This window comes from Schistocerca gregaria, chromosome 7 (genome assembly GCF_023897955.1).
Source record: "Schistocerca gregaria isolate iqSchGreg1 chromosome 7, iqSchGreg1.2, whole genome shotgun sequence".
Lineage (NCBI taxonomy): Eukaryota > Metazoa > Arthropoda > Insecta > Orthoptera > Acrididae > Schistocerca > Schistocerca gregaria.
The window spans coordinates 460,218,432-460,240,177 of record NC_064926.1 but is presented as its reverse complement, the minus strand read 5'-3'; positions in this window follow the sequence as shown (position 1 = coordinate 460,240,177).

Genomic DNA, 21,746 nt, shown 5'->3' with positions numbered 1-21,746 from the left:
AGTTCTTTCAGCGCGCTGTACGAGATTGGAGTAATATAAAATTGTGAAGGTGTTTCGATGAACCTTCTGCCAGGCACTTAAATGTGATTTGCAGAGTATCCATGTAGACGTAGATGTATTATTATACACAGTTTTTAAGTGTAATACTTGTTTACTGTGATACACCTTCCACATAAGATTGTACCTGTTAATGAGTATATTATTTCAGCATTTTAGATTGTTAAATTCGGTCACTGTTAACATGAACACTGAAAATCAAGTTTTTGATGACCCTCCAAGCCATTACATAGTCAACCGTGCCCTGCCACAGTCGCCTATAATGGAAGTCACGAACGATGGCGGTCGAGTTTAGCCTTGTTTCGCGCACGTCGTTTTCTCCAACAGCCAATGAGGTTTCAGTTGTGTTCTGAGAGCTCTCCCGCAACATCGTAGGCAGTACAAGTTATTTAGTGAGTTTTTATTCCCTTTGTTGCGAGTTGTCACCGCTGATGGTGGTGGAGAATGAGACATTCTGCAATAAACCAGCGAGAGAAATAATTTGCAGGATAAACGCTTTCTTCAGACGTAAAGCACGTGCATGCGTGTACCTAACTGTCACTTGAAACCGACAGCTGGCCTGAGCAAACCACCAGCGTGAATAGGACTGTAGTCATAGAGATAATAATTACTACATGAAGTGGAACGTTGTTTTATGCCCAGAGGACGGCATCCGACTGGATGAGCAGGGTCCTCTGCTGCCATAGTTTACGATTATTGTAGTGTCCAGAAAAACGTGCAGCGCTATCACTCGCGATATAACTATGTGAAGTCTTCTGCGATTTTTGTTTTCGTGTGTACCAGCCCTCTGAGTATAAGAATGAGCCCCTCACCGATTTCACGACAGACAGGCTTTGTCCCTGACGACGACAGTGGAGACAGTCTTCGAAAGCATGGGATTTTATCAGGATTTTACGCATTAAGTTAACCGAGAACATTTTATCCGTCTGTTACATGTACTTGCAGACTCACATTGTGAGTGTACTGTGCCGGCCGCGGTGGTCTAGCGCGCAGTCCGGAGCCGTGCGGCTGCTACGGTCGCAGGTTCCAATCCTGCCTCGGGCATGGATGTATGTGATGTCCTTAGATTAGTTAGGTTTAATTAGTTCTAAGTTCTATAAGTTCTAGGAGACTGGTGACCACAGCTGTTAAGTCCCATAGTGCTCAGAGCCATTTGAACCTTTTTTTTTTTTTTTTTTTTTTTTTTTGAGCGTACTGTCATCCACTTTACCCGGTATTCAAAATTTAAGTAGCGCGCCCAGCGATTATAATTTTATTCGAGCTGTTGTTGCCGGAGCTGGTCAATTTCGCTAGCACGGATACGAGACACTCAGTGCTTGTCGGGACCGGCTAAGTAGTAGAACAATGCCGTATCGCAATGTAAATAGCGTTATGTGGAACATAGTAATGCTTCTACTAGTGCTTAGTGCAATGTGCATTTAATATTCCGAAGAACAGGACGAAAGTATTTTTATAGAAGAGTACTGCATTCACTAACAAATGAGAAGTGTAGTTTCCTGCAGTGTACACGTCAACATTTACTACTCGTATTACCAAGTGTCAGCCCCACCTGTGCGGCTTGCATCTGCTCACGCCAAGCAGTCAAAGAATCCTATCGGGATGTATGAAGCCAACTCCCGCCGACAAACTCTACCCAGTTGTTGGATTAGCTACCACCAAGGTGTAGAGGGACGCTGCTGCCCATGCCCCGTCATGCGCTATACTCATTCATGTTCTCACATGTGATGTAATATTTTGAAGCGATCTCAAGGGTTGTCTGGTTGCCCGGTTACAAACGATATCTATTAAGAACAGTTTCCGAGATAAGCAAATGTAGACTTTGCTCCTGACCCACCCCCCCCCCCCCCCCCTCCCATCCACGTTCCACGGAAACCGCAAGGGAGTTGGTCCTAACTAAAGCTACGACAGAACAACTTAAGATGCCGTGCATACCGACCAAGCCGCCTGGGTTTCAATTGCCACGAAAGATCTGGAAGGTTCTTAACTGAATGAGAAACAATGCTGGAAGGTGTGCAGCCCCTTTCCACAAGTGGAAGAAAAAACTTCACAACGCTGTGGTTCTGAAAAGCAGACTATTCATCGTATAATTCAAGAATGTCCTCAGATGGCTTTCCCTGACTATCCAACAGAGTTCCTGTTGATTACAGAGACCAGTAGACTATATTGGTGACCTAGATATTAGTTTTTAGTTTGAGATAATTGTAATATTATTTGTTTGTGATATAGCCATAGGCTAAATAAAATAAAATCCCCTGTACGAGCGTCAATCTGTACTCATAGACTGTCAAGTGAAATCTAGAAAGAGCTTTATTGGTAGGACTTGAGGAAACACCCGTGTCTAACAGCATCACCAAGCCTACCTGCAAAAGAAGTGCTAGCCTCTAGGCTGGACTAAAATATGGAAATACCGTGAGTAATGCACGATAGTCAATTCTGCACGTTGCGTTGTGAATTGTACCATCAAAGGCACCTGTGAAACGCCCTCAGTACGTTGCAAGTATCAGAATTGCGTTCTGCACAGTTGTGGGTGCATTATGTCGGAGATAATGAATTTGAACGTGGCAAACTGCTAGTGCACGTATGGTCGTGCTTCCGTAACCAAGGTGGCCGAAGTGTTTGTTTTTCAAGAGGTACCATATTGAAGATTTACACCGCATACAGGGAAAGCAGAAAAAAATTATCCGCTAGATTAATTAAAATTCCGGGCTAAAAGGCAGTGGTCGAACATTAGAAATTCTTCCTCCTAACGTTTCGTTGCCAACTGCGAGTAACATCTTCCGAGGTGAATCAACGACTTGCTGCTGGGCCGTGAAGGTCTCGTTTATCTCCATTGATAGTGACCGGTCCAAATATCTCACGAAATAAGCATGAAATGAAAAAACTACTGAGAACGAAACTCAAGCTAGTCACGTGCTGTCGACAGTAAAACTATCTCTGACTAACGTCATTACTATCGATAAAAGGTAATCGATTGTCACATCTTTGGTACGAAGTCGACTGCCAAATCTTATGTAACTTAAAAGACTTCTTTTATGTTAAAATTATTGTTGTGTTTATACATCTGTATGGCTTCTATGTGCATACGTGCATAATAATGCGGTATCTTAGCTAGCACGCTTGTCTCAATGAATTTTATTTCATGATCACCGTCGTCAAAAATATGTTCCGCTACAGCCGATTTGTCGGTGTGTCCTTTTGTGTTGAGTTAGGCGTGTATTAACACTTCTTTTCTTTATTCCAATATAAACCTTACCAGAACTGCACGGAATTTTATATACCCCAGGGGGTTGAAAAGGGCCGCGAGCCCTGCCAGAGACACCGTTTCAGTTATCCCGCGTTTACTCTCCGGTTAGGCGTTATTACGTGTTCGTACAATGCGTTTTCCGTGCTATTCCGAGAATAGAAATTAAGCGGCTGCTAACAGGGGACTGTACAACTGGCCCTTAGGAGTGTAGCGATCTGGCAAAATTTGGCTGTCAAAATTTTATTTTCTTGAATACACCTGGAAGATAATTTGTAATCTTCCTTACACGTACCTGTTAGTCGTTTATCTCCACTGTGGCAATCTAAATCTATGGATTTCGCTAATAATCGTAACAACTCTTATCGTTGGCACACCCAATCAACCACACAAACAAACAGCGATTGATATTCGCCTGTTCGGGTTTATTCCGTTCAGCTCGTATAGATCCCGTCCCCTTTCGTATGTGGAAAAGTTTTTTTATTTCTTGATGCGGCGGGGCTTGCCCTGGGAAACACATCACTTACACCATGCACACATTCAAAAATCATCTTATAATTCGTTCAGAAATTAACTTAGAATGCGTTCAAAAATGTTCTATAACAACAGGGATGCGTTTCAAAATCTTATGAATAATTGATGGACGAACGTGCGCTAGATGCTAGGCGGTTTTTGAAAGAAGTTTTTTTTTTCAAGAATATGAATTTGGCGCCCCTGAAATTGCCCTCCTCCCCCTAGATCAGGGCCTCCAATCCTACGCCTATCAGCCTCCGGCGAGGTGTGTGGCAGGAGGTATCAGGGTACTCTCCGCCATGCACCGTGCGGTGGCTTGCGGAGTATCTGTGTAGAGGGCAGATACATGCAGTCCTTTTTACGACCAAGGAGCACCGGGAGCTACTTGCAGACACGGACCAGCGCCGGCGGCACGCAGGAGGCATGGAGGACAATTTGCGGTGACCGCGGCAATCAGCGTGCACAATGGCGTCTCGCAGACCGCGACAAAAGACTCGCCACGGTAACAATGAACCGGCTCGGGCTGCGGGGGCGGGGGCCGCGGGGAAAAGATTAGGGCCCCGGCGCCGCTGTTTTAATTTGCGGCCTGTCACCCGCACGGCCGCCTTTGTTGTTCTAAACGTCTAAACTGTTGCCGGCATTCTTTTCTCAGGCGCCGAAAGAGCCCGCCCCTTTCGTCGCTATTATTCTCCTTGTGCTAGCGGGCGTTTCTCGCCAAGTGGCGCTGTCGTTGGCGTCCTGGCTTGTGTTTCCTGTTCCCAAGACGAGAGGCGGGGGCGTAGGCACAGCGTGGCTTATAGGCTGCGAAAATTGCTCACACTTCCCCTCTGTTTATTCTCTGACGTCACGAACATACACAGCTGCCGTGCTAGCTGTACGCAAATTTTGTTAACCGAGGGCTCTTTCGAGAATACGTATTGCCATGAGGTAACGTATGATGACGCTTTTCCTGTTGGTGCATATACAGGGTGTTAAAAAGTGTCCAGTAATTTGAGGTATGCTGCTACTAATCAAAACAAGATAAAAAAGGTCCAATAAACAACAGTTCGTAAACTCATAGTTGGCCAGCCGTAGTGGCCGTGCGGTTCTAGGCGCTACAGTCTGGAGCCGAGCGGCCGCTACGGTCGCAGGTTCGAATCCTAGTTCTAAGTTCTAGGCGACTGATGACCTAAGAAGTTAGGTCGCATAGTGTTCAGAGCCAGCCAAAGTCATACTTTCTGACATTTGGACAGCTTCTTCATAGGAAAAGTGTAAGTAACGTTCATCCACGGCAATAGATCTTTCTGTGCCTACGGTTAAGATACCGTGTTGCTATCAAGCACGTGGAGTTAACTGCTTTTCAGTCTAAAATTTCCGGATTATTATTCAGTATGAATCGCTACTGCTATAAGATGCTGTCACGAAAACAAGCAGCTCAGGGTCATCTCACTGTCTTACGACACTGCCGGTTTGTGAGCGTTCCTTAGTAAAAGCTCCGAAAAAATAATAGAGATCACTGTTTTTAGTCTGGAATTTGACGCAGTACTTTCCAGAAGCCACTATTTTTTCTAGTTCAACCAGAAAAAAGTAGAAACAACGTTACAAGAAATTTTGAAGAAATTTTCAACCTGTTGATAAAAGATAACTACTGACATATTTCGATCGAAAAAAATATACGAACATTTCGTAAGTTTATATATGCATCTGATACATATTTTCTCGTGGAAACATAAAATTGTTTCGAGATAAAAAGTAAAATATTATAAGGAGTGAAAGTCTTCCACCTGTTTAACGAAAAATGTCGTCGCTGATGAATTTGCTTTCTGTTCGACATTAAAGAAACGTCCAGCGAGAAATCTGTTAAGAAAACTACAAAATTAATTTTGGTAACATCTGAGACATCATTATTGTCTCCCTTGAATGCTTTTTATTTGCGAGAGGCTCCGTGCACGAGTACTTGCGTGCCGCCGCCAGAATTTTTGTTGCGACGGCCCCTCTTAATGCGACCGAGAATATTTCCTACCTCCCGAAAATTTTTTATTTGCTGTTCTTACTGACCCTACGCCAAGGCACTTAACTCCAAAATCGCCAATATACACACCACAGAAATGCAACTGTAGATACTTTTAAGACGATTACTTCCGTTGAAGTCGCACGAAATATATTTTTGGCTATGGTTCTGAGAAAGCCAACTTTTATCGAAGTATACAACTAGACTGTTGTCCTCAGCAAGAAAACCGTGAATTACACACGAAACTTCGTATTTTCACCTGCCATATCTCTGCACTGCATTAAAATTTTTTGTACACCGTTACGCTTTCTGAATTAAAAACCAAATGAGCAGAGAAGAGAAAGGCCGGAGGGATGGAGGAAAAGAATTAATTTGTTAACCGAGATCACCCCGTATTTTTCGCTCATCGGTCGTTGCATCTCAGTTCTACGCACAAACGTTTTGTTAAAATCGTCAAATTCCGCAGATTTCCGTTTTCATTTGTATCCCCTTTTTCGAGAATCAAAACAGATGATCATGTCTAGAGATTCTGCCGACGTAATTGCACTCTTTGTATGGAATGAAGTCTATTCCGAAATACCGCAAGGTTACACACACTGAACATTCAGCTGGCGCAGCTCTGCCAGCAGTGTGGCAACAATGCTATGAGGCGAGCGAATCACAACGCTTAGCGCCTGTGGGCTGCATGCTGCGGGTGTGACCTTCAGTGTCTGATCGACTGCCACTCTCTTCATTGTTTTGTTGTTGTGGACAAGCATTTTGTGCTTCTCTTTTATTTTCTTTAACTGTTTCCTTTCGTTTCCCGCACTTGTAAGCCCATTGTTTCATGTCTAGGCCTTACATTGTTGTGTAACGCCCTCGATATACCGTTTGAGAAATATCCTGCCTGACAAAAAAGTAAAGAACCTAAAAGTGGGGGAGGAAAGGAAATGTAGCTTCACGGGTTGATAGGGTATCTGATGTCACGCAATAACGTGCGAGCTGGACGGACACATGAGCTACCGGTGATAGATTTGGAGATCTCGCTGGTCACGGGAGTACCTCAACATCAAGCAGACAGTTCATAGAGGCACGTGACATGTGCGAACGAGCACCGTACTACTGAAAAATATTACCACAATACTGTCGCGTGAGAGCTAACACTGGAGGGCGAGTCACGTTCAAGTGCGCCGACAGAGCTCCCTCAGTCACTACCAACCCTGTGCTGGAGGTATACTGCTCACCACTTCACAACGCAAGGAGCGGCACCGTCGTGCCCTAAAAAACGTCGGAAGTACGGGATCTCTCCCCTGTTCATCGCCATACAAGCCGACGGTCGTCATCCGGAGTAGTGCAGAACCGCAATACATCGCCGAACACAGTGCCATGCCATTTATCAATAGTCCATGCTTCCCTGTCACGCTACCACTCTGAAGGTAGCTGTCTGCGTTTGGTGCTAACACGAGGCTACGCATGGGACGGCTGTTCCATAGCCCAGCCACTACTAGTCTCTGCCCAGTGATGTACGTCACAGAATGTTGCAGGGAATTCAGTACATTTTCTCAGATGACAGGCGCAGTTATGAAGCTTTGTGTCTGTGCTTTGTGCACAGTGCGGCGATTCTCCCCTGTGGTGGTCAGATGTGGTCGACCGGAACCTTGACGAAGAGTACGCCTGACCTCACCTTACCATGCAGTCCAGTACTGGGCCACTGTCACAACCGAATGCTCCATATGTCTGGTTACTGCAAGATTCGACCAGTCGAACGAATGGAGGTCTTTTTCAGACCCTGTCAGTTGGTCATGTCGGTGTTCCACCCAAGTGCGCGGCATCACGTGTCGTTCATAGTGATCACTCATCATCTAACGTTGTTCGCGTCCCTTATACAGGGCGAGTCAGGAAGAAAGGGGTGATAATTTTAGCGATTCTGAACAAAAAAGTCGTATGAACGTATGTCCCGTTCTTAACAGGTTCAGAGCAAAGTAATGAAAGCAGTGCGGAACGGGACAAATGTTGACCGAGTGGGGTAGCTCAGTAATTAACACAGTGGATTTTCATTCGGAAGGACGATAACCGTCTTAAGGGAGTATGGTATCAAAATGTGCTACCACAATACCGAGAGGATATTGCTGTGGCAATACGACGTCATATGTACTTTCAGCACGACTGACGCCCATGGTTTTCAAACAGCTGTATGTCTGGTACGGTTAAGATAAGGGTGTTCGTTCTTTTTCTTCAGAATGACCAGTACCATCGCCCCTAAAAGTGTGTACGTTTCCTCCTGACACCTCCTGTATACCCAACCAGGCCTGGTAACAACACCAAAGACGAACAGTAACGCACTCCGGTTCCCGTTCTACCCGTCACAGAAAACTACAACTCATATCGTTTAGACCCCCGCCGATGGTGTGAACGTGTAAGATGTTACTTTAGCATCCGACAGTGTCTAATGGGTGCTTTATCTTTTTTGTCGACACTGTAATACTTGAAGCTTAGGCGCCGTTGTATGACGGTGCAAAAGCTGAAGTGCTGCGCCACGACAAATTCGCGCGTGCCAACCCCAAGGAAACAATCAGTGACCCCCTTCAGAGCGGGCGTGCGGCCGTTGGGGAGGCCCCGTAATGAAACATTATCGTCGTTTCCGGGAATGCAGCAACGCCCCTCAGCGGCGGACACCCTCTCTGCGTCGAGGCAATTTCGTTCTTAGGTCTGGGGCGCGCAAAAATATCAGCGCAGTGTCCTTGCTCGGCCGCCCCCCTGCCGCCGGTTAAATACGGGCCCAGGAGCTCGGCGGCAGCGTCCTCTGTATAGCGCTCATTTCCGTCCGGCGAAGGATATTCAATTCTGATTCATCACCAGCAACAATCAGCCGTTCTTTCTGGCGCTCCTGATATGAGGGGAACTCTTTTCTGTCGCAGCGCCGCTCCCTGTCTGCCTCTCTCGCAATCCCCCTGGCTCGCACTCTCTTTTTTTTTTTCCCTCCTCTCCCCTGCCTCGCACGCCGTGCGTCGCAGACGAGAAAATTAGGCAAAAGCCTAACCCCATCTAAAAACTGATATGAAAACGAAATACGAATCGGAAATGCGCAGGAAAATGACAATCACTAATTGATACCTGATGGCTGTTCTCAGGACGGGCGGCGAAAAAGATCGAGGGCGCTCGGCCAGGGGTTTGGGGGAAGCGAAAACTGAAGTGAGCGGAGGAAATCCTTCCAATTTACGAGCTCCACGCTCGCCGGCCCAGTCTATCTGACGGCTGATGCAGCTTCCTGCGCATTCGTTGTCCGGCGCTGGCGAAAATAGCGTCCTCGATTTTGTTTCCTTTTGGCTGCTTCTGTTATTGGAAAAGGGATTACAAAAGAAAACAGTTTTAGTTTTGAGTCGAAGCCGAAAATGCTCAGTATACAACTCCGTGGACAAATCAAAACCAACCGAAAGTAAATCTTACACCGCAGACCTATCTCTACGCCCACTGGGCTGAGAGCTAATCGCGGCCACTTCCCTGCTCGCTCAATACTAAAAAATTCAAACACTTATGATCACAGAAATTCAGACGTTGAAGATATTAATCATTTTATCTCCGCTTGTTCTGAGTACCAGCGACCGACAGATCAAGTCTTCTCAGAACTGAAAAAGCTTAGGGCATTAAAATTAGTGCAGTCCACTGTGGAAGTGTACTATAGCAACCAGTTTCGAATTATTTCAGAATAAAAACCATCTTGGTTAAGAAATTATTTAATATCAATGAAGCATTTTACTCTTTTGCGACATCATCAGATTGTGTGGTGGTAGAGGGATACGTAACCTATCCATCATAGCCGCATGAAATAGAAAATGGAGGCAACAGTATCATTCACTACAAGGACTGCTGGTCTTTTAATAAAAGAATGTTAAGACAATTCTTACGTGTCTGACAAGTTTTAATTAGCATTTTTGAAATATGACCACGACTTATAGAGACCGTGCAATCGCCATTTTAGTGGTTAATTATAAAACTGTTTGCGTTTCAGAGTAGTGACTTCACGAACCTGTTTGTGAACACTTCTTGTAGAAAAATATTTAATTAGTACATCTGTGGTTGTAAATTAAAAACTTTTCCTTTTCTGCAAAAAGTGGAGGAATGTTGTTTGGTTACTTAAAAGTATTATGTTCACTTCTATGTTTAAAAATAAATTCAGTCTTTTTGTAATTGTTCATAGCTAAATAGTTTAAGGTTGCATAGCGTAATTGTGTAACCAGTAAGCACCTGAATATCGCCAGAACACTACGTGCCGAAATACAGTGGCAGCAGTTTATTGACATCCGGCAGTTCTCTCGATAATTCATGGAATATTGTAATTTTCGATAGCTTAATTGTGTACTCACGCCGAAGGTCAAGTAAAAAAAGTAAGAAAAGTAAAGTTTGACGATGCTCTCCATTTCTTGCTATATGGTGCTAATCTTTACACCTCTACGCAACTACTGTGCAAAACATCCTCTGCAATCTGTTTTGTATATTCTAGTTTTGATGTACTCCTACTACTTACTTCTCCTTCAAATGCTCATTCCTGGGTGCGTACCATATGTTCCACTAACCTGTCCCTTCTTCTGCTCAGCATCTTCCATAGGCTTCTTTCCTCACTTATTCTTTTTATTCGTACTTCTATCTGTTCACATAGTTTGTAAGATTTTTCGGTAACACCATATTTCAAACGCAGTTCGAAGGGCCTCTTCCTCAGTTCCACACCGATATCTGACAACAGCAGCTTTTGCTAGTTTGCAGCCGCGTGATTCGAGCTGGAGATGTGGAAATTGGGCCTTGTATCTGCCATTTCTTGATTATTCATCGTTCAAAATAACGAATTAGGAATTAAATGTGACAAAACTCATAATGAATTCAATTTATTCCATTAAAGAGAAAATTTGACAAACAATGATAATCTTATCTCAGTAAAATCTTTGCAAATCTGATAAAAGTGTCTGGTGTAAGAAGCTACAACCCAAGTAAATGAAACAATTGTAGTCGTGAAGTTGGTGTGTGAGAGTCACAATTGATAGTAGCAAAGAAGGGAGTGAGGTGAACCTGTGGTTGGAACTGAAGGCAAGCTGGTCATTGAATCTGAATGCAGTCTTCAAAGTGACACTTGAAGCCACATAAAATGGCTTTAATGTGCGTAAGCATCATCTCACCGTTGCAGATCAATTTCACCATGGTAAATTGTAGCTGGAGGATGAAGTGGATGCAGAATCAGTCATTGGCAGCACACCAACGACCGTCGCCAATGGCTAAGTGCAGATCTGCCTGAAATCTCTCTAAGTCTCTCGATACATCTTCTTTGGCCATTTTGGACTAGCAGAGACGAAGTTCAGCGGTGGAGGCTCTAGGCGAAGAAGCGACAAGAGATACCTACATATAAGTAATTTTGTGCGAAGTTTTCGCTAAAAGGAAAACTAACATTTCCGCACTTTCGCTCATTAGTGTGTTTGTATTGGGTGGGCTATAAATCTTCGGAATGCCGACTGGTAAAACTGCTCCTTAGAAAACGCTGTCCCCTTCCCTGGGCTACTCTTTAGGCAGTTAACCAGTAACACGCGTCCTACCATTTAGGACGGCACAATCGAATTTCTCTTTTTAATCTCGCAGTTCTTATGTAGCGTAAACATTTGGTTTTTGTGAAGTCAACGTTCGGCGCTGAGTGTCATGCCTTCAAAGCGTGCCAAAACTGCGGATCCCCACTCCAATTTTGAGGTACCTTCTACAGCATCTCTCTTTCCGGAGGAAACACAGCTTTCTCCGCTTTACAATAGTGCCATTTTGGACTTCACTGAAAACAGTGGTCCTTCTCATTCTACTTCTGGGTAGCAAAAATGCTCGCTTCTGGGGCCTTGTGCACAGGATATCTTATCTGACTTTGCTGCAATACTTCGGATGCCCAGCAGTGGCAATAACAAGCCACTGACCTGGCCGCCTCCCGGCACGCCATCCTAAGGCCGGGGGCCTACGTCACGCCACAGCGCTGTCGCCTTGTCCCACTCTGATTTCAACGTCCTCTCATTTATATAAGCACGCAAATTACAATAGAAGAGTAAATTACAGAAGTCAGCTACCGACCATCACCAGTAATATTACACATCACGTATCTCGCTGTTGATTAATTATTCCAATCAAGTGGGTGTTTGCATTATGATTTTACTTACGTTACCGGGTGGATTCAAAAAAAACGACCACATAGCGCTTTCTTTGTCTGTATCAATATAATTCTGGTATGGTATAGGTCACAGTATAAAGAAAGACGAGCTGTAGTATAGGTGAAATGATATGGAAAGTCTGCCAGCACCCGCGGCGTGCTTATAAATATAACTGAGCTTCAAACTCACCTGAGATATCATAAGAGATGGGGCACAAGTACGGTTTGGAGAGGATGAAGAAGGAAGTCGACCATGTCCTGAAACGAGTCGAAACTTCTATGACGTCGCAATGAGCCACACTAGTGACCACAGCCAAAATCTGGGTCCTCTTGGCGCTGTGCGGTGTGCGAGACAAATTACTGGGAAGTACTTCGGCATAAATTTAATTGGAAATATTTATTGGTGGAGCTGGATTAAATCTCTGCACCAAGTCAATATAAATAAAGGTGGCCAGCCTTTCTTTGACCTGCCAGGCAGTATTGAATTCTCACTACTCCAATGTCAACAATAAAAGCCGTGTAGCAATCCAGCTACCACCAGAAAGAAAGATTCCGAGTCTGATCACTGGACTAGAATACGTACACCACTAACAGTTCTGTATACTCTATCCAAATGATATTATCAATTCCAACTGATGATCACCATAACGACAGAAGAGGACTACGCTTCAAAACCGATAGAGGAAAAGCCACACAAGTACACTACACTTAATATGCAAGGAAATGAATGAAATTTATTGGATTCATTTAGACGTAGCCAAGTCCACCGCAAGTATCCAACATCACCTCCAGCTAGCTGATGATTACGCGTTGTGCTCTGCTGAAACATTTTACTGAAGAAGTCATCACTAACTCGCAACACTCCCTGGAAAAAAAAATAAAAGAAAAAGAAAAAAAAAAGAAAAAGAAAAGAAAAGAAAAGAAAAGGAATCAGGAAAGCACATGAACAAAATTCGATGATCGCGCCCAGGAACATACTTTCGAAAGATTTATAGGATTTCAGTAGCGGAAAATTAGTCTCGTTAATCAAGAAGGATTATCACCTCGACCCTTTTGAAACAACAAGTAAATCACGAACTCCGTCCCAGAGGGCTCACAACAATTTGTCATGGGTACCAAGACGCAATGGAATGTAAGTACCCTAAGGAAGAAAGGAAGTTTGAATTTAGCAAAATCTGGATGGACGAACGAGGGTTTGAACCGTCGCCATCCCCAATGCTAGCGCTGAGAGCTAACCAAAGTGCCACCTCGCTCGATATAAGTATCCTAACATACATTTCTTTAACTTATGCCTAAATTTCCGCTATTTTCGCCAGCAACACTGCCGAAGCGCCGAGTTGCATGTGGTTCAGAAAGTAATATCTCGCTAATACCTCCATCTGCTGATGAGCGCACCGCGGCTCGAAACCTATTTAATGATTTATTGGTATGAAATTAACAATGCAACTGGTTGCGCACCATACACACACAAACCGCCTCTTCCGTAATTCGCTCTACGGCGATCGGTGGTGGCTGCAAGGTTCCTTATGTTGTGCTACTTGCTGGTGACAGAAACCGGCACTACGACAGACACTTGCAGTCAGAAGACAGCAGCGGCCCCCTCCCCTCCACCCCTCGCCCGGGGGGAGGCCGCGGCGTGACGAACGGGAAGTGACAATGCAATCAGGCTATTCTGCAGCCGCTCCCAACGGACGCCAACGCCAGCACGTATCACGTGTCCCGCGCCGCTTCTGACGGCGGCGTGGCGTGGGGGCTCCGCCGGTTGCCACCACACCTCACACAATCGCTTCTAGACAAATGAACTTCACGGGGACTCCCTAGAACCAATCTGTAACGGCGAGAGAAGTTCAAGAGCCACACTGGAATGGCGTTTCACTCAAAAATATGATTTCGCAGAGGAGATTTTTGAGACGGAAACCCTGAACAAAAAGGTTTCGGTTCTTGCTGTGTCAAGTAGAAATTAATTAATATTTCAGGTTTCGAGAAACTCCACCACTGGCGCCATCGCCCCTATTCTAGCTCTTAATTCACGCCCCCTAAACTTTACACATTTATAAACTAACGGGAAAAAATTACATAAAAAAGTAGCTAATGTGAAGTAATGAAATTTCGGAAATGCATCTGCCTACGTAACGTTTGTAAGTGATTAAAGTATTACAGGATAACGTAAGCACGAGATAAGACATTGAAAATGTCTGGTACGTTAATAACCGGTGTAACCGCCAGAATGTTGATAACCATGCAAACTGTTAATGGTGTTTGTGGATGACGCTGGAATTGTCGTCGGACGATGTCCCGTATGTGCTTTAGTGGAGTCAGATCTGGTGATCGAGCAGATAAGGCAACGAGTCGACATCATGTACAGCATGTACGGTTACAACAGCGGTGTGCGGGTGAGCGTTATTCTTCTGAAAAACACCAAGGAATGCTGTTCGTGAATGGCAGCACAACAGGTCGAATCAGGAGATTGACGGACAAATTTGCTGTCAGGGTTCGCGGGATAACCGCGAGAGTGCTCCTGCTCTCATACGAAATCGCACCACAGACCATAGCTCCAGATGTAGGTCCAGTGCGTCTAGCACGCAGACAACTTGGTTGCATGCCCTCAACTGGATTCCTAAACAACGCACGGCCATCACTGGCACCGAGGCAGAACCAGCTTTTATCAGAAAACACAATATACCTCAACCTTTGCCTCCAATAAGCTATGGCTGGAGAACACTGAAGTCGCAAATGGTGGTTTGGGGCCAGTGGAATGCACGCTACATGGCTTCTGGCTCCGAGCTGTCCTTGAAGTAACCGATTTGTAACAGTTATTTGTGTCCTTGTGGTGGCTACAGGTACTCACATTGCTGCCGCAGATGCAGTAACATGCGTCACAGCCGTACGCCGAACACGATGGCCTTTCTTCCCGATAGTGCCACGTTGCCGTCCAGAGCCCGGTCTTCTTGCGACCGTACGCTCTCGTGAGCAGCACTGCCGGGAATCATGTAGAGTGGTTACATTTCTGCCAAGTCTTTCTGCACTGTCGCAGAAGGAACATCCAGATTCTTGTAGCCGTGTTACAGGACCTCGTTCAAGTCAGTGAGGTGTCGATAATGGCGTCTTTGTCGCCTTAAAGGCATTCTTGACTAACATCAACTCACCACGCCTAATATCAAAGGTAACTAACCTTCACGACTTTACAACGTGTATTTAAAGCAAACCTGATTTATACCCTCATAGTGGCGCTCCTAACGCCACTCTTATGCGACTGGCTTGAAATATGAATACACATTACATTTCAAATGTAAACACCGGCCTCTCAACTTCCGTTTACGTGTTTTTTCCGTTAGTGCATTTGCTACCGCTGCTAGGTGTTCTCAAGGTCTTACGAATCAGTTGCGGCTTCTCATGGATGTTAGCAGCTTCCTCCGGCTCTGAGTATGTATAAAGTACAGCGCCAATACGGTGTTAATGTTGTGCTGTTCCACGTTGCACTTTAAGTACATCGGTACATCCGCTATCTCTATGAAAATTTTCTCCAGTGCCTCCTTGATTACAGAATCTATTAGGTCGTATGGCAGGAAATGCCTTGTGAAAAAATATTGTTGTCCGTCTACACTACACACCAATCGAGGTGGTGCAGTTGTTAGCACACTGCACTCGCATTCGGAAGGACGACGGTTCAATCCCATGTCCGGCCATCCTGATTTAGGTTTTCCATGATTTCCCTAGATCTCTTCAGGCAAATGCCGGGACGGTTCCTTTGAAAGGGAACGGCCGATTTCCTTCCTCAGCCCCCCTAATACGAGCGTGTGCTCCGTCTCTAATGACATCTTTGTCGACGGGACGAACACTAATCTCCTCCTCTACACTACATCTACGTGACTTCTTTGGAATTCACACTTTAGCGTTTGGCAGTGGGCTCACACAACCACCTTCACACTGTGTCTCGTCCGTTCCATTGTCGAATAGCAAGCAAGTGGGAAAAATGAATACCAAACTCTTTACGTGTGAGCTCTTACGTCTCTTATTTTTTTGCGATGTAGGTAGGAGTCAACAAAATATTATCACAGTGGGAGGAAACAGTTGGGTACTGAAATTTAATAAAACGACCTTGCCTCAAAGGGAAACAGCATCGTTTTTATGATTGCCACCCCACCTCGCGTGTCACATCTGTGTCACTTTCTACGCTACTTCAGGATAATACGAAATGAGCTGCCCTTTCTTGAGCTTTTACGATGTCCTCCGTCAATCCTATCTGGCTGGGATCCCAGACTGCGCAGCACTACTTCGAAAGACGACGGGCAAGTCTACTGTAGGCAGTCTCTTTAGCATAGTTATTGCATCTTCTGACTATTATACCAATAAAATGCAATCTTTGGTTCATCTCTGTCGCAACATAGTCTATGTAAGTTGTTAGTAATTGTAATCCCTAGGTTTTTAGTTCAATTGACAACTCTTAAATTTCTGTGATGGAACGTGTAACCGAAATTTAACAGAATTTTTTAGTACTCCTGTCGAGGACTTGACACTTTTTATTGCCACTTTTTGCACTATGCAGATATTTTGAGTAAAGAATTTTGTAATTGGTATTGATCTTCTGACGGTTATAGTGGACGGTAAACGACAGCATGATCCCAACAATCTAAGATGGCTACTCATGTCGTTTCCTAAGTCGTTTATATACGTAGACCGAGAACAGAAAGAGCGCCTGTAACGCTTCCTCGGGGAACGACAGATGTTTCTATTTCACTGCATGGCTTCCCACAGAGTGAGGTAGCACAGTGGTCAGCACACTGGACTCGCATTCGGGAGAACGATGGTTCAAATCCGTCTCCGGCCGTCTAGATTTACGTTTCCCGGGATTTCTCCGAATCGATCTAAGCACATTCCGGATGGTTCATTTGAAAGGGCACAACCGATTTTTATCCCCATCCTTGACACAATCCGAGCTTGTGCTCCGTTTCTACCTCGATGTCGACGGGACATTAAAGCCAATCATCCTTTCTCCGATGGCTTCCCGTATGTTACTACGAGCCGTGACCTTTCTGACAAGATATCACAAATTTAGTCGCACAATTGAGACCATTCTCCATAGGCACGCAATCTGATTAGAAGACGCTCGTGAGGAAGGGTGTCAAAACCCCTCTGGAAATCTAAAAACATGGAATCAACTTGAAATCCCTTGTTGATAGAACTCGTTGCATCGTGCGAATAAAGAGCCAGTTACGTTTCACCAATAATCTGTTTTCTGAATCCTGCTGGTAGCATGTCAACAGATTGCGTTCTTCAAGAAATTTCATTACTTTAGAACATAGTATCTGGTCCAAAATCCGACGATGACAACAATGATGATGGATTACCTAATGACGTTCGCGCTCCAATGCATAAATATATCGCACAGGTTAACTTTTTATCTGATGTGTCTAGTTCATCTTCCACTACACACTGACATTACCTCCTTATGAAACAGAACGTTCTGAATATTTCCTGACATGGAGCTTGGTCGACTTATTGTAGTCAACAATTTGATGCCACAGTCTGAGACAAACATGATTATTGTTTGCCTAGGGTGTACCAATATATCATGAAAATGTACGTAGAATATCTTTTCTTGAACATAAAGCGTCGGCGAAGCAGCGAAATGCTTCTGTGCCCTGTTTACGATTGGCAGGGGCAAGTCACGAAGGGATGCCGTCTATGCTACTTAATTTGCAGTGTCTAGTGTGTATAAATTCATGGTATTACACGCATTTCTTTTTAATCCTTCGTGGGTGCGTCTGTTAGCTATGTCATTACAATGCTATTCTCCGTGCAGTTCTCGTTTATCGCTATTGCATGTCCCTTGGAGATATCTTAAGAGATTCATTTGCATTGATTTCTGATTCTTTTTCTTCTCTTATTAATGCATTTTTTCATTCTAAAGCCTGGCGTAATCTTAAAATCTGTCCATCAAGGCCATAAACAAATAACATTACGTACCGTGCTCTCGCCGAGACAGTAGGCAGTCACATTGAAATCACGTGCATCATATGCTAAAGAGTGACATGAAAAGAAAAGGATAAAGCTGACATCAACAGCAAAGATGATTATAGCTCCGCAGTGCTTTGTTAGGCTTAATCCTGTAGGTTAACATGTCATAGTGAAACGTCCCCTTAGAAAAATTATAAACGAATGTGCTTAAACTGACACACAATATTTTTTTAGCGCAACGCAATCTGACTTTCAGTAATCCCTACAAGAGAATGGCCCTGACTAAATTAACCTATACGTTTCACAAATGACTTACCTCACAAAAATCTTCGGTACTCAAACTGCTGCAATACAGCTTGCGCCACTACTGCCAGCTAACTAAAAGATTCAAACTACGGAAGTCACTAGCTACTGATAGGCACAGTTAGCAAATGAAAGATTTTAATAGAGAACAAACAATGTATTTACCTTAATAGTCATAATATATATATATATATATATCAGTTCATGACATCAATTCTTACAAATTTCAAAACTCCGCCATCTCTCTCCCCACGTCCACCACCGCTGGTGGCTCACCAACTGCGCAACGCTACGCGCTGTTAGCATCCAGCTGCTGCTGCCCGACACTACAATGGCAGAAACAATGCAAACTAGCCACAGACTGCGCACAGCACAGCCAGTGATTTTTCATACAGAGCGCTATGTGGCGTTACCAATAAGAAAACCCAAACAGCCTACTTACAATAGTCACAAAATACTAACATGAATTATGTACAGAAGAATGGGGCTACCAGTAAAAGTTGATGTGAGGACGATCAGTTTGCGTTCTTGAGATATTTTAGAATATATTTTCTCTTTAAGCTGAATAATGTATTTGAAGATTTACAAAAGTCGTTTGATAACTCTATCTGGAATACGCTCTTTGACAACCCCAAATCATCAGCGATAAAATAGGGCAAGTGACGGGTTACCTTCAGCTTGTACACACTAAGGTTAAGAGAACCGAAGGACATGAAAGGGAGGCAATCTGTACATTGAGCAAGCTTTGTTAAGGAGAAATTTTGGAAAAGAAATTAAACTACAGGGAGCAAAATAAAGATTTCAAGGTTTGCCAGTGACACTGTAATTCTGGAGGAGATCCCAAAAAACTTGAAAGGTCAGTTGAAAGGAGTGATTTGTGATTTGTAAAACTGTTGTAAGATAAATAATAACAAGGATACTGAAGGACAGTCGAATTAATTCATGTGATGCTAAGAGAATTAGAGTTGGAAAAGACTGAATGTACTAGGCGACCAATAAAATAAGTGTCCAAGGCAAAAGTAAAGTAGATATACAATACAGACCGGCAATAGCAGGAAAAACTTTACTGAAAGTTTAAATATTAGGAACTCTTTTCCTGCAAGTATTATTCTGGAGTATGGCCTCGTGAAAAGTGACGATAATAAGTCCACACAAAAGGAGAACAGAAGCCTTTGAAGCGAGTTGTTACAGTCGCTACCAGTCGCTGAAGATGAGATAGGTAAAGCGAGGAACTAATGAAGAGGTACTGCCTCGGATTAGGGAGAAAAAACTGTTTGGCACAACTTAACTAAAATAAGGGATAGGTTGTTGACTTAACTGGTTCTGAGGCATCAAGGAACAGCGTGAATTGGCGAATGGAGGGAAATGAAAGGGATTACCAAGGCTTGAATGCAGTAAGTATATTCAAACGGATGTAGGCTGCAATAGTAATGCTGAGATGAAGTCACTTGCATGGGACAGACTAGCAAGAAGAACTGCGTCAAACTAGTCTTCTGACAAAAACAATTATATTGGAGATTGTATGCCCTCAGCCTCCCCCGAAGAGTGAAGTGGCTCATCCACCCAATTACAGGTGGTTCAAAATGGTTCAAATGGCTCTGAGGACTATGGGACTTAACATCTGAGGTCATCAGTCCCCTAGAGCGTAGAACTACTTAAACCTAACTAACCTCAGGACATCACATACGTCCATGCCCGCGGCAGGATTCGAACCTGCGATCGTAGCGGTCGCGCGGATCTAGACTGAAACGCCTAGAACCGCTCGGCCACAACGGCCGGTAATTTCAGGTGGATCTACCGTTTAAAATCAATTTAAAATGCTGTAATATTTTACTCATTAAGAGGTATAATCTCACGTTAAAGGCTTAATACAGTAAGTCAAGTATTAAACGTTCGAAACTGTATACTTAGCTTGAGGTAGAGTAACTCACAGCTCGGAAATTTGAAGAATGCGAGCACTTAGCGCTTTCCAACACTCTTTGCCTAAAATCTCTAACCTGTTCGAAACTTTTTGTCGCTGACAACTCCTACAAGAAAGGAAGAAAAGGTTATCGATTACTACATTTTCGCTCTTGTTGAAGTAAAACTTCAGCACCAGGCATGACGTTTAAATTTATTATTTCTCTACTACTCATTTCATTCGCAATGTGTTTTGTAGACAGCAGCTCTATGTGCTACTGCACGTACGATCAAAATTATATCACTGTACGACACATTGTGAATGAGCTACAGAATGTCATAAACGCTGAGGTGCGTAAAACGTATGTTTTATATTGGGAGTTCGATTCTTTAAAGAGTCTGTAATGAGGAAGTTGCTGGTTAGTATTCAAATCATCCAATTTGTTTTTCTATTTTTAATTATTTTTTCGACAGCGGACAGATTAGATGCTTCCGTAAAATTTAACTCAGTTACAGAGCGATAAGGTTGCGAGAAGTGCCACGCAAGGATGAATTTTTACTGGATTAGGCAACGCTGCAAGTGACGCAGAGGCGGGCCGCAGTTGCCGAGTTCCATCCCGGCTCATCAAACTTTCAGCAGAACACGCCTGAGGGCGCGTTCGCACAATAAAAGCAGACGCCGGTCGCAAACGAATTCTTCTTTAGGGAAAACAGAAAACGCGTTAAAAATATAGGCCAGGCGGCGTCCCCGAAGGCTGGGGGGGCGGCGGCCAGGCCGGCCGTGTCCGCAAAGGGCCATTCTTTTAATGCGGCCCTCCGGGCCAAGCCGCGCGCTCAAATATTTATGCTGAGCTGCATTTATTGCGCGGGCTACAAAGCGAGTTAGAAGGCGGCCCCGGGGGACGGGGCGCTCGCAGGGCCCGTCGCGGTCGCCTCGCCGGCCCGGGCCGCGGCCTCGCTCCTCCTGCCACTCTGCGCTGCGGCCGTGCAACCACCCGCGCCCCTCGGTTTATCAGTCAGTGTTAGGGAGACCGCTGTTGTGTCACGATACAACGAATTACACACTGGAGCCTGGTCGGTATAGAAGCACTTTTTTGAAACCTCATAATTGCCTTCTATTGCGGCGCCTAAGTTTCAAATGTGGCTCAAAACTGCCTATACTCTTCCTCTGTAATGGCGCAAAAGTATGGCGCCATGTGACGCCACTCTCGGGCTCAGAGACGCTTCAGACAGTAAGGTATCGAGATATGCGGAAGAAAGGCCACGGCACAGAAATTCATGTAAGCTGTAATGTGATTTAATGATGTCACATTGGCACCGAATTTAGCCACATTTCTGCTCAACGCTTCCGTCGACGTGTCACGGGAAGATGCTCCTGACAACTTTTGACACTGCTGACAACCTCGGACAATTCAACCCTTTTCTAAGGACATTGTGGAGCTGCATCCCCATTGAACGTGATCGCACAGCTTTGGAGTACAGCGTGACCGCAATTTTTACTCTCGTGTGCAGAATGGAACCACTAGGGACCATTCAAAACCATTCAACAAAACCTGAACCTGATCTGAAACAGTGGAGGGTACCTGCGCTTTTTTAGCCCTCCTATTTTCTGCCCTCCTGTGGCGTGATCACGCGGGATT